Here is a 17,476-nt window from a genome sequence, read left to right as displayed (position 1 = left end):
TAGCCATTGCTGCAATCAAAAGTTTCCTGATTGAGAAACTGATTAATAAACCGTATTGCACAACGAAAGAGAGGAGCCCTCCAACAGTCCTTGTAGACCAGGGCAATCGTCTTCGACGCCCTCCAGCTAGCTTTGCCAAGGGGACTGATTTCATCAGGATGGGAGGACCGGGTTTGCACAGTTAACCCTCATTCCATTCATATATCATTTTAATCTGTACATAGAGTCTTTCTGCGTCCCCAGCTTTCATTTGCATCGGCTGCCTTCGTCCATCACCAAAACATTTGCGTCATGTAAATGCTATAGTCACCATTTGACAGACAAACTAAGGCAGGTTAGAGAAGCATTGATTCCTGGCCAGACTTCTGGCTGCAGAGCTTTTCTCATTTTTGATCGGGTTTATACAGCAGATAATGAACTTGGGAGGCAAAAAAACCAAAACAGTGCCTGACACCAGCTTGAGCCACTTGCTCATGGAGTGACCGTAAGCATATCATTTTTTCCTCTTTGAGCCTCAGTTTCTTCTCTTAGGAATGAAGACAATATAACCGAATTGTTTTAAGGCTTAAGTGAAATAAGATCTTAAAAAAATCTTACTATAAAATAGACAAGGCTCAATACATGTAAATTTTCTTTCTATTCCAGCCATACATCAGCCGGAGATGTTTGTTATCTTCAATGCACTGGCAGATATAGTACGGGGCTCACAAAGTTTGGGAAAACTTGAGAATTATTTAGCAGCAAGGCACTTTGAAATTCGAAACCTAGATTTCCCAGCGGTAAATAACTTGATGTTAAAAAGAGCCAAAGATTCAAAATAAATGTATGAGTGCACTTGGCATCGCTTTTCTCTGAAGAAAACAAACTGTGAAATGTTAACAGTCAACATCTCTGCGAGTGCTGGGACATCTACCAAACACAGCACAGACATACCTGGATCTGTCGGGGAGAATTAGCTCTCAAAAGGGAATTTGCTTCGCACATACTTGACAGAAAGTGTGCAGATATAAAATACGGCGCGTACATCTTCATACCAGCCAACTCAAAATGCCATCTGACTACATTTAAAGAAGCAGGTAAAGTAATTCATTTCCAGCCCAAAGACAACTTCCCATCTTGTTTTCCCCGGATATTTCTATTTGAAAACCCTCTGAGATTTCCAGCAGAAGAAAGTCTATTAATTTTCCATGGATGCAAAAGCTATCAGGATTATGGGTTGAGTGTTGCTAGTGTAGGGAAAGGAAGGGATGCAATTAATCTCTGTGAACTAAAATATACCTCTTTTCATTAATCTTTCATTGTAAATGAGCAAAGTAATTGAACCAGCACCACACCGTCAGAATGAATGCAATGCCAGTGGGATATGCTTGAGAGAGTACATACTGATTGAGTATTAAATATCTAAAGGCAATAATTTATGGTTCATTAATTCTTTTGGAGTTTCTTAGTTGCGTAGGGTTTGAATTGCAAGTAGTCAGCCTTTGAGGAGAAAAGGGCTTTCAAATGCTGAAGGCAGAGAGCTCACAACACACATTCTCCTTCACTCGGGCTGTTTCCTCCTCAGTGGAACCAAACTCCGAGAACATTTGCAAACAGGGCTGATTGTTTCAAAGACAGAAAGATGCCATCCCCTCATTCCAAAATGCCCTGCTGCATCGGCTGCCACGAAGCGTTTATGAAAATGCAAGGTTGGCCCGACCAGTGTGGCTCAGTGGTTGAGCGTTGAACTATGAACCAGGTGGTCACAGTGCGATCCCGGGACAGGGCACATGCCTGGGTTGCGGGCTGGATCCCCAGTGGGGGGGCATGCAGGAGGCAGCCGATGAATGATTCTCTCTCATCATTGATGTGTCTGTCTCTCTCTCCCTCTCCCTTCCTCTCTGAAACCGATAAAAATATATTTAAAAAGCAAAGAAAAGAAAACGCAAGGTGACATGGACACAGTGGTGACCAGGAATATCACCTAAGCATCCTTTCTGCAACTGCCTGCATCTTATGTAAATCCCCATCCAGCTACCTGGTGGGTCAGACATCTCAGCTTTGGGTTGCAACTGACACTCGCTTCCTTAATTGCATTCTGCCATCCCCGGAGGCACAACTCCGTTGCGCATGGAAATAGAAGCTTTTCGGCCCCTGCTGATAGCAAAATGCGATCAACCTGAAGCAGTGTTATAGAAATATGTGTTTTGGATTTGCAGACCGGGTCTGTGCAGACCTCATGCAGTTTAAAGACGAACACTGCCAAAGGAAAACAATAGGAGCCCATGGCGATGGCCAAGAGGTCCCGCAGCTCTTTGTTCAGTTGTTGGGTTTAAACAAATTCCTTGATTCCAGTTTTACCCCTGTGTCCGGAGGAGCCGCTAATAGTGCAGCTGAATCTACTTCTCTCTGTCAGAGCGAACGTGTGTTTCCTTTGATTTATAGTATTTGCTCAGTATATAATGTTTCTAAATGTAATTTCAACTAGAATAATATTGACTTTCGATATGATCTGGCCATGTGTATAATCGTGTATGAAAATGTCTACAAACTTCTTTAGGTCCCGCTTTACCCGAATCATATTTTAAATCAAAGAAGGAATTTTGAAATAATTGGATACCCTCATTTCTCCTGAAACTCCTCTCTCTCTCTCTCTCTTTCTCTCTCTCTCTCTACTGCTCATATTATAGTTTTTACTAGGGTAGGGCATACATTTTATTGCATTATATTTAAAAAATTGTATAACTTCTTTTAAAGTAGTCTTAGTCTAAATACAAATGAGAGACAAGGGAAAACATACCAGTAGAAAAGATAAATCTCGTAAATAATCATCAAAGGTCAAATCCAGCAAAGATCAGAAAGCCTTTAAAAACTAATATCTTGGAAAATGCCTAAGAACTCTAGACGATAACATTTTATCAGGCAACTGAACATTGCAAATAGCATCCAAGCTTTCTCACACGGAGGCGGCATGAATTAGCTTTGTGCTTGAATACATGTTAATGTTTTGACAAAGGACAATGACATAATGTTAACTGATAGTAAACCAATTGTATTTTTGGTGAGTAATAGCAGCCTTGATCCCAACATGGTAGACAGAGTTAAAATGATATAGCTAAGAAATGGCCCCTATTCAGGCAGAAAGTGGTGGTAAATAAACCCTGCCATCCATGATAGCCTGTAAGAAAGGGGGAAGGTGAGAAAGGAAATGGCCTGAAGGGTGTTATGGAGCCAATGGAACAGGAATGAAAGGAAGAGAAAGGCAAAGAAAGATGATTGTATGCCCACCTCACCTCCTCAAATGCTATACAATCGTCTATGTGTTAAAGAGAACCAATAGTGAAAAGCAATGAAGAACCGAAAGAAATAGGAAAAGATGAGTGATAGCTTGTCACAGGGTTAAATCGCAGGACATTATAAATTTGAGAAAAATTCTGGTACCTAATAAAACACATTTAGTCATTGATCGGGATGGTGTTGCTAACTGAAATGGTAGCAAGCAGTACATTCACTACACAGAGGTCACTGTTTAGCCAGAAAGACCTCTTCAAAGAAATACGAACTTCGCAAGACACAAGATTCAACATGTGGCTAGTTAAATAAATTATGGTATATTTCTTCAATTAAAAACCTACACAGTTGTGCCCTGGCCGCTGTGGCTCCATTGGCTGGAGTGCTGTCCATGCTCTGAAAGATTGCAGGTTCGATCCCCAGTTAGGGCACATGCCTGAGTTGAGGTTTCAATTCCTGGTTGTGGCATTTATGGGAGGCAACCAATTGATGTTTTTCTCTCACATGGATGTTTCTTTCTCTCTTTTCCCCTCTGTCTAAAATCCATAAATATGAACTCAAGCGAAGATTTTAAAAAATTTAAGAAAACACACATTACAGCTGTGAAAAAGAATAAGGAAATTCTTTATGTAGCAACATGGGAAAATGTCTAAAACCCAATAGTAAGTAGAAAAAAAAAAGGCAAAATGCAGAGCTACATATATAGTGTGATGTTTCATTATAAAAATAAAACTGTGTGTGTGTGTATGAAACATTGTGGTAAACAGAATAGACCCAAAGTTGTTCATCCCTAATACTTCTGGAAATCTGTGCTTATGTTACTTTATAGAGAAGATGAACTTCTCAGCTGTGATTAAGATTAAGGACCTTGATTTGCATTTCTCTGATGATTAGTGACATCGAGCATCTTTTTATTTTATTTTATTTTTTATTGCTAAAAGTATTACAAAGGGTATTACATATGTGTCCTTTCTCTCCCCCCCCCCCCCCCCCCGCGCCCTTGACAATCCCCTGGCCTCCCTTACCCCCCAGTGTCTTATGTCCATTAGTTATGCTTATATTGGCCATCTGTGTGTCCTCTTTGGAGAAGTGTCTATTCAGGTCCTTTATCCATTTTTAAATTGGATTGTCTGGGTCTTCCCATTTTGGTGTTGAGTTTGACCAGTTGCTTATAAAAATTGTGGGTATGAACCCCTTATCAGATGTGAAAATGTAGTTTATATATTGCAAGTAAAGTCAGATCATCTTTCCTCCATCTCCCTACATGTTGGCTTTCCAAAGAGAAGTTGACTCTGAATTATACAGATACAAATCTCTCATGGATGGTTTCACTCACTTTGCATGACTCAAGATTTACCATTTGGTATGATTCCATTTATATGAAACTAGAGGCCCGGTGCACGAAATTTGTGCACTTGGGGGGCGGGGTCCCCTCAGCCCCGCCTGTGCCCTCTTGCAGCCCGGGAGTCCTCAGGGGATGTCTGACTGACAGCTTAGGAACAGGCCTAAGCCAGCAGTCAGACATCCTTAGCGCTGCTGCGGAGGCGGGAGAGGGTCCTGCCACCACCACTGTGCTCGCCAGCCATGAGCATGGCTCAGGGCTTCTGGCTGAGCGGCGCTCCCCCTATGGGAGCACACTGACCATCAGGGGGCAGCTCCTGCATTGAGCATCTGCCCCCTGGTGGTCAGTGCGTGTCATAGCAACTGGTCATTCTGCCATTCGGTTGATTTGCATATTAGCCTTTTATTAGATAGGATACCCAGAAGAGGCAAATCCGTAGATGCAAAGTAGATTGGTGATGGCCAGGGCTGGAGGGAAGGGTGAATGGACAGTGTCTGCTAGTGAGGTATGAGGTTTCTTTTGGGGAGATGAAAATGTTCTTAAGTTAGATAGCGGTGATAGTTACACAACAACTTTAGGAGATACTCAAAAACACGTTAAAGGGGTGAATTTACTAGTATGGTATGTGAATGATAATAAAGCTGTTATTTTAAAGAAAAATAATCTCTCTCTCTCTCTCTCTCTCTCTCTCTCTCTCTCTCTCTCTCTTCATTACAGGCAGCAATAGCCCCAAGGAGCTTCCTCATCATAAATCTGTATTATAAACTCATCTTTTCTGCAGCTTTTAGAATTTCCTTTCCCAGACTCCACCCGACACTATCCGTAAGTAAGTCTGCCTGAATAAGGGATTCAGCTATGTAACAGTGTTACACAGACACCCACTGAAAACCATATCTATCTGCTGAGTCTCCACCATGTGCCGGCCACAGGGCTGCATCTTAGGCGGCCGGATGCTGACGGGCTGATAAGACACCAAAGTGAGTCTGGCTTCAGGTCCATTCCCTGCTCTCGGAAGAAGCAGTTTTCTCCCTTTGAAAATGGGGAGAAGAGGAGGATAGACTCCTGGTTCTCTGAGAGCAGGTATATCATTCTGCACACCACCCAGCAAAAGGTAAATACTTGGTTTTTCATCCAATACTTCCTATCTATAATTGGTGCTGCGGGATTTGGGATTAGAAAGGGATTAGCTCCCTGTGCAAAATCAAGGGCCTGTGCCTCTTTCGATGCCGCTTTGTCCGCAGATTATGGGATCCTGAATGGATATCGAGGCCTTCATGTATATGAGAGTGAAATTAAAATTCATCCATTTCCACCTGGGGTCAGGCTGGCTGAGGAAGTGACTTTGGGATGATTCTGAAATGTCAGCTTCACTTGAGGACCTAACATGTGGGAAGGTACTTCTGATTCCATTTAACACAGAGAGACCTTGTCTATGGATTTAATGAGAAAATTATACATGCTGTACTTTCCCATTGAACAAAGGTTTTCGCACTGAAGGTATCAAAGGAGCGTATTACCACGAGGAGTTGGGCGCAGCACAGCCATATGGCAGAGAGAAAGGCCACAGCAATAGAGCAGGTGACCTTTGGTGTCTCAGCCGTGGCATATCAAGGGCATTGTGGGAAGTGGCAAAAGAGGTTAGCTGCTGGGCAGCAGACACGTGTCCAGTAATCGGTGGCCTTGATACCTCAAATCCATTTACAGCGCCTTTTAATTGACACTGTTAAACATCCGGGGAACGTGTTATGCATTGATTGAGCTTAGATGAAAATGAGGGAAAGCAAGAAGAGGAACTAGCAGCATGATCACAAAGAGACCTGTTTGATCTGTGCTCCGTGTGCCCATATGGCTGGGTGTTCCATGGACTTCAGTCAGCGCTGCTCTCCTAATAAGCCCTGTTAATTAGGTAAGAGGAACATTCTCTCATTGTGACAAGTTTCCTCACTCACTCACATTAAACCCAGCCAATTCCGTTAAGCATTGAGATACCAGATGGCCCCTAAGGTACACTCTGGTATGCAGACAGAGGATTTGGTGCTTTTGTGATGTGTGAGTGACTATTTGGGGGCTGGAAAAACAGTTCCTGGGAAAGTCTTTTGGAAATCAAGAAACAGACAACTATCTCCTTGTTTGTAGCCAACAAAATTAGATAATGGGATATTTGTATGCATGAGTAGATGCATGTATAGTTGCATGTCCATGTTACTTTGAAATATGCGAAAAGGAGCTTAGCCTTTTCATTCAATCCTTGCTAAAAAGTGTGGTCCAGGCTTTGGAGCAACAGGAAGACACAATACTCATCTTGCCTTCTTTGCTCCCCATCTCTGCAGAAGTCTGTTATTCCAAAAGTTGGGATATAAGAACTGGAGGGGGTTTTAGAATGTCAGATAATTGGCACATTAAATCTGTATATGGAAGATGAAGGATGAGCGAGCAATGACTTACATAAGATCACAAAGTGAGTTAGAGTCAGAACCAGAGGATAAACTTTTCTCTCTCTCTCTCTCTCTGAAGAGCTAACCATCTCTCTTTGAAATAACAGCTTTATTGAGATATAATATATAAACCATAAAATTTACCTATTTAAAGTGCACAATTCAGTAATTTTAACTGTCCCTTCCCAGCAATATCTGAAGCCAGGACACCTGCTAACTAGCACTTTCCTTACCCAAAAGCCGTGTTTAAGATCTGAGAACAAGGCTTTCAGCAGAAACCTGATGATAATAAAAACCCTTCAAATGTGAGCTGTCGTTATGTGCCAACAACTACGCTCAGTTCCTGTTCATGCATGCAATAGACACCTTTTGGCACCTGTTATGTGCAAGAGCTATTTCAGATTCTTCTTACAAACCAATGAACCAACCAAACAAATATCCTCACATGCCATCGAGGGTAGCAAGAAAATTTACAATATGTCAATTATACGACTAAGAAGAGATCATTACAAGTGCTATAGGGGAAAAAAGAAACCAGAACAAGGGAGATGGATGTGTGGATCTGTATGCATGGGGGTGGGGTAGGAATATTAGGGTTTTGAGTAGGAAGGTTAGTTTAGGCCTCATTGAGAAGGTGGCATTATTCATTTGAATCTTCAGACCAACCGTTAAGGGATGTGTTTAATTATGTATTATTAACCTCTTTTAAAAATTAATTCTATTGAAATATAACATCTCCATATATAAAACCCTAATATGCAAATAGACTGAAAACCAAACAACCGGTCACTATGACATGCACTGACCACCAGGGGGTGCACACAGACTATGGCGGGCGTCAGCAGCAGGTGGCAGAGCACAGAACATGGCGGGCATTGGCCGTGGCAGGATAGTGGAGCAGGTGAGCAGGGACGCCAGACCAAGGCGGGGCGCCGGTTGCTGTCATCAGGGCGAGCCTCTGGTGGTTACTGAAAATTCTTTGCTCCCGAGCGCTGTGGCCCCGCCGGGCGCACGCACCTGCTGCTGGCACCGGTCCCACTCACACCCGGTGCTGGCACTGGAGCCGCCGATTGCACCCGCTGCCAGTGCCCAGCGCTGGTCCTGATCCCCTGGCGCCCTCAGTGGGTGCGAGTGGTGGCTGCCGGCCCCAATCATCCCTCAGGGCTTCTCCATCTGCCCCTGCTCCTGAGGGGTGATTGGGGCCAGCAGCCACCTCTTGCACCAGCTACTGCTGCCAGCGACAGCCCCACTCATACCTGCTGCTGGCGCCGGCCCCAATCCCCAATCGCTCTGCACTGTCAGCATGTGGGAGCAACGGTGGTGGCAGGAGCAGGGCTACTGGCAGACAGAGGGCCAGGGGCTGTGGCGGGAGGTGCCGGGCGGGGGCACCTGCCCCTGTGCCCACCGCAGCCTCGCAGCCCACAGTTCCTTCAAGGTACACAGATTCGTGCACTGGGCCCCTAGTAGGTATATATATACACTGAGTGGCCAGGTTATTATGACCACCTGACATTTGTAGGCAAATTAGCTATAATTTCGCGCTGAAGTTGTTAGAGGGCCAGACCGTTATAAATAGGGAAGCAGGTTGTTTTTGACAGTAGAAGTGATTTTTTTCTGAAGATATGGGTAAACAACGTGATTTAACAGCCTTTGAACGTGGGATACACACACACACACACACACTGAGTGGCTAGATTATTATGACCACCTGACATTTGTAGGCAAATTAGCCGTACACTGCATCGTGTGGCATATGGAAGCTGAAGGCCTGTTCGAACACCTTTGCTGTCTGCAGTTACCAAGATAAAACGTCTCCAATTTGCACAGGAACACAAGGATTGGACAGTCGATCATTGGAAAAAAGTCATGTGGTCCAATGAATCACGTTTCCAGTTGCATCATGCAGATGGCAGAGTGAGAATTTGGCAGAAACAGCATGAAAGCGTGCATCCCACATGCATGAGTACAACCCTTCAAGCTGGTGGGGGCAGTGTTATGGTTTGGGGCATTTTCCTGGCATGACTTGGGCCCTTTAATTTGTGTGGAACAACGTCTGAATAGCACAACATAGCTAAGTATTGTTGTTGATCAAGTTCATCCTATCATGTTGATGGCGTATCCCAATGGAGATGGCTTATTCCAACAAGACAATGCGCCATGCCATGGTGCTCGTATTGTGCAGGAATGGTTTCAAGAACATGAGGGAGACTTTACCTTGCTTAGGTGGCCCCCCACAATCACCAGATCTCAATCTAACAAAGTCTACATAAATATTGCTTATAAAAATAATAATATCTCTCTGCCTTGCACTTGCCAAGGAGACAAATATGCTACCACAATTTCTTTTCACTATTTTCCTTAGAGTTGTAGCCAGGGCAGTAAGGCAAAAAGGAACAAATGAATTAATAAGTGGGGAAAAAAAAGTGATAAGAACTGGAAATGCAGAAACAAATATATCAGTCACATAGACATCACTATATATGCAGAATACCCCAAAGAATCCAAACACCAATTGTTAGGATTTAAAAGTTATGTAATGTAAATTTAATATGAAAATTAATTTCACTCCTATATTCAAGTAAGAACATAAAATAAATGCATACACACACATGCTCACTGAGAAAGCAAAGCTGATACTTTCCATGATCTGCAGGTGTCAATGGTGTTTGATTGGCCTTTACTATTACTCACGCCAGCATAAGATGTCACAATTGAGGGGAAATTGAGTTTTCTCCTGTCACGTACAATGCCAGCAGTTCTATGGACTCATTAATTTAAACCGATGGCTATTGGCAAGGGCTAATCTCCAGGGTCAATCCAATGTATGGAGTATGACATAAAACTTAAAATAACTCAGCTCACCTGCTTCTGTTTTTTTTCCCCTTAACAACCGCAAAATATGAAGAAATGTGCGACGTTCTTACAAATTATTCCTCCCCACAAACATTGGGTGCTACTGTTTTATTCGAAACCTAATGCTCCTTTTCAAAAGGTGGTTCATTGTACACCCCAACCTGCAATTGAGAAATAGGATGATCTAGTGTACATGCACACAAAATCCTCAAATATACGTTTCATTTTAAATTGCTATACATCAGTGCAAAAATATATTGAAATACTAGCATACGCAAACACTGGTGGCTCAGGGAAAACTAAGAATAACAATCCCTGTGAAGGAAGAAAACCATAAAGACAATTAAATGGTAAAACAGAGTAAATTATTTTCTCTTTAATGCTACCCTGAAGAATATTCTATATTAATGATGAAAACCTTGGATTTTACCTGTGTGTATGTAAAACCTATGGTTTTCATAAATGGGATTGTACTAATGTACTATGTTATACCTTATATGTATGATTCACAATAGAGATTGAACTTGAATCATCGGGGTGTAGCTAGCTATAGAGCACCTATTTTTATCTGCATAGGACTTATGTACAAGAGTTTATCAAGTCTCTTATGAATGATCATATGCATTTCAGTAATATGGACTGCAGTTTATTTGGCTGTTGTGATCCCTATAGTCATTTTAATGTCAGGTATAAAAATGAATATTAAATCAGTGGCAAAGATTCATGTGTTCAATTTATAAGTTAGGAGACAGGGAGGAGGTATTTCTCTTCTTTGGGCTTTAGGTTTCTGATTTATTTAATAGGTATATATGTTGAATTTGGAATAAATGAGTAAGTAATCCAGTGCTTTACAACGGTAGATGGCTACACCATCACTAGGCCGTAGGTGTTTTTCAGCTTCATTATAATCTTATGGGATTATGTGTGGTTTGTTGTTGACCAAAATGTCCTTATGCAGGGGCATGACTATACAAAAGTTAGAATAGAGATGTTAGACTTCAAGAATGTATGTCAGAGTGTATTGCACTAAGATACTAATTTGACTTTTAGTTCCTTGGAAGCTAGAACAATCAAGAAAACATAATCAGCATAGAATACTTCTGGAAAAATATGGTAGCTTGAGATATTTTCAGACTAACAGAAGGAAACATAAATATTCACATACACAACCAAATAAAAAAAAATTTCTCCAAGTTTAAAAGACTTTCGATACAAGGTATTAAATTTGGATTTTTGTCAATTCTCCACCCATGTTCCTCCACAAAATCTCCCTCCTCCACTGTGGCAACTCACCTGCCATCTACCATCCCATGTTTGACCCACTGGTATGAACATAAAATATATTTTTTAAATGGAATGAATATTATCATAGATATTAGGTCAATGACAGTTCATTGTTTACTATCTGTAACTCTTCCTCTCTAACTCTTCTTGACATATCATATAATGCACTAATAAAGCTGAGAACTGCTACTGTACTCAAATTAAAATCTTTTTAAATCATCCCCTTCTTTTTCTCTTATTTTTCAATTACGGTTTAATTTCAATATTATTTTGTATTGGTTTCATGTGTACAGCTTAGTAATTAGACACTCATATAAAGTCATCCTCTTTATGAAAAAACTAGAGGCCCAGTGCACAAAATTTGTGCACTCAGGAGGGGGGGTTCCCTCAGCCAAGCCTTGCAGTCCAGGAGCCCTCAGGGGATGTCCAACTGACAGGGAGCAGGCCTAAACCTTCAGTCAGACATCCTTAGCGCTGCCGCAGAGGCGGGAGAGGCTCCCGCCACCACCGCTGCACTCACCAGCCATGAGCCTGGCTTCTGGCTGAGTGGCGCTACCCCTGTGGGAGCACACTGACCACCAGGGGGCATCTCCTGCATTGAGCGTTTGTCCACTGGTGGTCAGTGTACATCACAGTGACTGGTCGTACCGCCATTCAGTCGATTTGCATATTAGCCTTTTATTATATAGGATGGGCTGGCTGTGTTATTTGAAATGAAATGGGTAAACGGGTGGTCAAATGGTCCTTCATGAGTTTTCAATTGTTTGCCTCTACACCCTGAAGAATAGACCGTCAGCAAGCAGAGGCCAATGTGAGGACTTTTAGGCCAGTGTTCCAGATCCTATTCTGCATGGCTGGTCTTTATGTCTGTCTTACTGATGTAAATAATGATTCTACGCCCTTCCCCACTCAGGATTTCTGTACTACACATTGTGTAGTCATCCTAGCAAAACTACCTTAACAACTTTTTAGAATACCTCACATAGCCTAAAAACATGATGTAAAAACATGCCTGTGATATTTAGGTGAATATGGGATTAAGAGGATTAATTACATGAAGACATATATGGAAATCTAATTCAGAAGGAATTATCAGTTTAGAGTTATTTTCCTCATTGTGACTTGACATGTCTTTGCAGTAATCATTTTTTCCCTTTGGAATGATTGTAAATGATCAATTTGAAAATGACAATACTAGTATTGCTAATAAAACAACAACAGCACTATAACAATAACAACCTGTGATGAGTAACTGTATCTGGAACTCCACTGAAAAAACAAAACAGAGTTGCACACTAAAATTTTTTGGGGGGAATGTAAATCACAATGAACATTTTCCAAAAAGAATAAGATGAAAGATGAAAAAATAAAAAGAAAGGAAAGAAGGAAGAAAGGGAATATCCTATATGATAAAGAGCTAATATGCTAATTACACTGGTCAGCGGAACAACCTTTTGGAATGACCTTCCGGAATGGCCAGTGGGCAGGAGGTGGGGCCGCGGGGCCACAGGGCCGCAGGGCAGCAGGGGTTGTGAGGGCCAAGCCCCTTGCACGAATTTCATGCATCGGGCCTCTAGTATTAAGATAAAGTAAAAACATTCCATGTCTCAAACAGGAGAATTATTAAATCAATGTATCCTAGTAAATCATTAAATCGGATGTTTATGAATAGTGAACTATTTTAAAACAGTTAATGACAAATAGCTTTGTCTATGCAAACATACTATGAAAAAAGACATTCATATTTTCTCTGTATTTGATGGCAAAATCATGGGCATTGTTTACTTTCTCACACATCTCTTCAGAATTTTCAAGTTTTCTTTAATGAACACTACCTTCCCAGTCAAAACTTCTAAATGTATTGAAAACATAGGTATTTTTCATAATAAAACCCTATAGAAAGGGGACATTTTATTGTCCTCGATATTTATTGTAAACCAACCTGCCGTTTACAACTTAAATGCAGGGGAAAGACTCCATCCTGTTGAGTTCAGTGTGGCTGGGTTCACCTGTCTGATATAAAATGCATTTTCTATTAGTGTGTGTGGCTATAAAGTCAATAAAAGGAACACCGGTCTTCCCCGTAGAATGCTCACCTACTGTCGTTTTCAGCTTATTATATAGCAAAGAGGAACAAAACACTCAGAGTAACAATGTATTTTTAATGGGTTCTCAAGCTGTCCCCTTCACAAAAGAGTGTGTTGCTGAATACAGATGTGGCCGCTGAGAGGCTTTATATAGGTGGGCAGGCTGAACAAAAACCAGGTAGGGAGACGTTTATCTAACACAAATGCGTGGGCTTCTCGGGCATAAAGCCCACTGGTACTGCCACTGGGTTACTAGCTCTGTTTCCCCATGAATGCGACTCAAATTTCCTGGGCATAATGCTTTCTGGAAAGCAATGCAAAGATGGATCAAACATAAGTGTTAAAAATGCAGGAGAGTATGTAGGGGAATTGACTAATTCACAGAGAAACACAGAGAGACAAATGATGAGACTCTTCATAGACTCGGATGAGGCCAGTGCTCATCGGTTTAACATTTAAATGTAAAGATACATTTAAAATTAGATGAACATCATAAGACACAATTAACATTTGGAGAAATTTCTCCCCCTCCCAGTGGCTGGATAAATATCTCCTTTGTTTCACTCCAACCCTACAATTTCACAGTGCACTGCAGTATTTTCTTTGACTTGAAATGGTAGTTTCTACATCCAATTAAAGAATGACCTTTAGGAAAAGCGAAAGGTTACCAACAAATGTAACTGTCTAGGACTGTCAGGCAATTAACAAAATTAAGGAAGGACTTAATGTTTGCCTTATGCAATTACTAGTTTACCTTCTGATCCCCTGCTGATTATAGTGAAAAAAATATTCTCTAGTATAAGAAAATACAATAGTGTTAGTGGGGTATTTAATGGTAACAGACTATCTCTTTTAAAATATGGAAGACAATAGGGAGTGGCAGGGACTGTGGCCAATTAGGGTTTCTACCTAAGGGCAGGTGGGGAGAATACTACTCTAGGGGTTTGCTGCTAGAAAAGACTGTGAGCCCAGTGTGTCTGTCAGAGCTTTAGATATCTCAGATTCTCGAATCTAAGTCCACATGGAGAATGAGGAACTTTCATATTGAAATATGACATAAAAAATTGATTTTTTTACATTGCAAAACGAATGCAGGGTGATGTGTGGAACATCCATTGGCCTTCTCTGATCTGACACCTAAATATAGTTGGAACTTTGGGATTATAATAGTAGCTACTCATAGGGTTATTGTGAAGTGTAAATGAATTAATACAGGCAAAGCCCTTACTAGTAAGAGGGCGCATAGTAAATATTAGGAATTATTTAGTTATTGGTTGGGTAAAGAGAAACCTGTTTTTCCTTTCTTCCCTCATGAAGGACAAGGAAAAACATTATTCATTTCCTTAGCCCTAGACTGTAGTATAGAGTAGATATTCATATCGGTTTGGTTGATTGCATAATTGTGGGAAAATGCAGCAAGTTTAGAATTGGAAAGACCAAGGTTTAAAACATGGCTGTGGTACTTAACTCTGTGACTTTGGATCGCAACTTTCTGAAAATTGGGAATAGTGAAACCTAATTGAATAGAGCAGTAAGAAAATTAGAGTTAAACTATGTGTAGTAGGCAGTAATTTGTATAGCTTTTACTCTCTGGGATTACCCCTATCATTATGTTATCTTAAATGCCAAAGGGATTTTGCTGATTTAATTAAGGTTACTAAGGCGTTGTCCTTTTTTTTTTTTTTTTCTTTTTAAATGTATTTTTGTTGATTTCAGAGAGGAAGGGAGAGAGAGAAATAGAAAAATCAATAATGAGAGAGAATCGTTGATAGACTGCTTCCTGCAGGACCCACACCTGGGATCAAGTCTGCAACCCAGGCATGTGCCAGACCTAACTGTGAATCTAACCATGACCTCCTGGGTAATAGATCAACACTCAATCACTGAGCCACGCTGTCCGGGCAAGAATTGTTCTTAGAACAGGAAGGTGATTTCAGGGGTTGGGGGGATGTCTAAGCTACACACATGAGCTCTTTAAAAGCAGAGGTTTCTCCTTCTGGTGGCAGAAGGATCAGCAAAGATTTAAAACATGAGACAGGCTTGCACCTTATTGCTGGTTTTGAAGATTGGTGAGATGAGGGGACCTGGCAGGGAGGAGTTCCGGAGGCTTCTAGGAGCAGAGAGCAGCCGGCTGCTCTAAGCCAGGAGGGGAAAGGGAGCTCAGATTCACAGCCACGTAGGAAGAACTGATTTTGGCCACAACCTGCTTACATTGGAAGCAGATCTGCTCCAGAGGCTGGAGGGAAGAGCCCAACCCGTCTGAAACCTTGATTGCCGCCTGTGAGAAGCCCGAGCCGAGGACCCACTGAGTCTGCCCAGCCTTCTGATCTTCAGAATTGTCCCCTGATAAATGGGGGCTCTTCAGGCCACGGCATGTACAGTCATCTTCTACACAGCAATAGAAGCCAATATAGCATGGAACTTGTGTGACAGTAGCTACATATTACCTGTTAGCTATTATTATAATTAAACTAGAGGCCCGGTGCATGGATTTGTGCACCGGTGGGGTCCCTCAGCCTGGCCTGTGCCCTCTTGCAATCTGGGACCCCTCGGGGGATGTTGGACTGCCAGTTTCGACCCGGTCTGTGGGAATCAGGCCGAAACCAGCAGTCCGACATCCCCTGAGGTATGTGCAAAGTGGCAGGCGGCCAGGGAGGAGCCGGAGCCTGGGCCAGGTGCTATGCCGCTCCTGCTCATCCTGGCCCTGCTGCGCCTGCCGCCCGGCACTCAGTAGCACTGGCAAGGAGGCGGGAGAGGCTCACACTGCTGCAGCCGCACTCACCAGCCATGAGCCTGGCATCTGGCACCCATCAGTCAGCTCAGCGGCACTTTTGCTGTGGGAGCACACTGACCACCAGGGGGCAGCTCCTGCATTGGGCGTCTGCCCCCTGGGTGGTCGGTGTGCGTCATAGCAACTGGTCATTTGGTTGTTTGGTTGTTCGGTCATTCGGTCGCTTAGGCTTTTATGTATATAGACATTTGTTCAGTGAATCAAGGTTGAGAGTTTGGTGTTAACATTCTTCCACCAGGCAAAATGAGCCTAAAAGAGTCTCAGATGTCTTTTTTTCCTCTTACCCTTCTGCATGCTGACATCAAACCTAGATACTTTACAGAGTCAAGAACTTTAAGACAGTGGGAAGGAGTGTGGCAAAAGAAAAGGGAAGTTGGTCCAAATGGCTGGGCACCTCCAAGTTCATGCAAGTTGACACAAAAACATCAATCATCAAAGTATGCTTTCCTCTAACTAACATTTAAAACATCTGTTGCAATATCCATATGACCCATATACTAGTACATGTTTTCACACTTGGCCTACTTGTTGCACAACCATCTTCTCTCCCTTTCTCCCTCCTGTCCTCCTTCCTTTTCTTATAATCACATACAAATAATTTTAAATATGAATTTACTTGATTAATCAAAAAACTAAATTAGGTAGAATTTGAGAAAATTTAGGTGTTTGGAGAGCATGTTTAAAAGTATACTTGTAGACTTCTTTTTTTAGGTGAAGTAAAAATAATTTGAAAAATATATTTCAGGAAATCTTACTATGGATAGTTAAACATAATAATACTAGAGGCCCGTTGCATGAAGAGATTTGTGCAATAGACCTTCCCTTGCGCTGGCTGCCAGCACTGGTTTTCCTCCGGCACCCGGGACCCAGGCCTTTGTTAACTAAGGACACATTCATCTTAAGAAAATATCACAAAAAAGAAAACAATGAGCTTTTGATCTCATTGAAAATTCTCAAACATACATGTTTAGTTCCATATACACCCAGGTCTTGAATCTTAACCAAACCCTAACAACTTTCCATTAAAATATTATTCTATTGTATTAAAATTATTCACTCAATGAGTTGAACTATCCCTTCCTATTTGAATCTAGTTGATTATATAGAAGCATCCGCAACACACGATTTTACCAAAAAAATAATAATACAATAAAATAAATAAATTGACACTACGTTAATCACTGATTATTCTTTCCTCTCCTGTGTATTTAAATTGCTTGGAAGAAGAGGACCAGATAAAGCTTTCCTATGCTTACGTTATAGCAATTCCTTATGGATCTCCATCTTGTTGTACTCAATGTGTTATACAGAGCAGGAGAAACCATACATAGCGTGGGCATTGTTTTAAATTCAAATGGCAATATTTCTTGGGTGAACAGCCTTCCTCCTGCATTACCCTTGGCCAGACCTACCC

The sequence above is a fragment of the Myotis yumanensis genome, unplaced genomic scaffold (genome assembly GCF_028538775.1).
Source record: "Myotis yumanensis isolate MYYU_CA2020_CCGP unplaced genomic scaffold, mMyoYum1.0.hap1 SCAF_18, whole genome shotgun sequence".
Classification (NCBI taxonomy): domain Eukaryota; kingdom Metazoa; phylum Chordata; class Mammalia; order Chiroptera; family Vespertilionidae; genus Myotis; species Myotis yumanensis.
The sequence above is the reverse complement of the archived record's forward strand: the minus strand, read 5'-3'. Positions refer to the sequence as shown.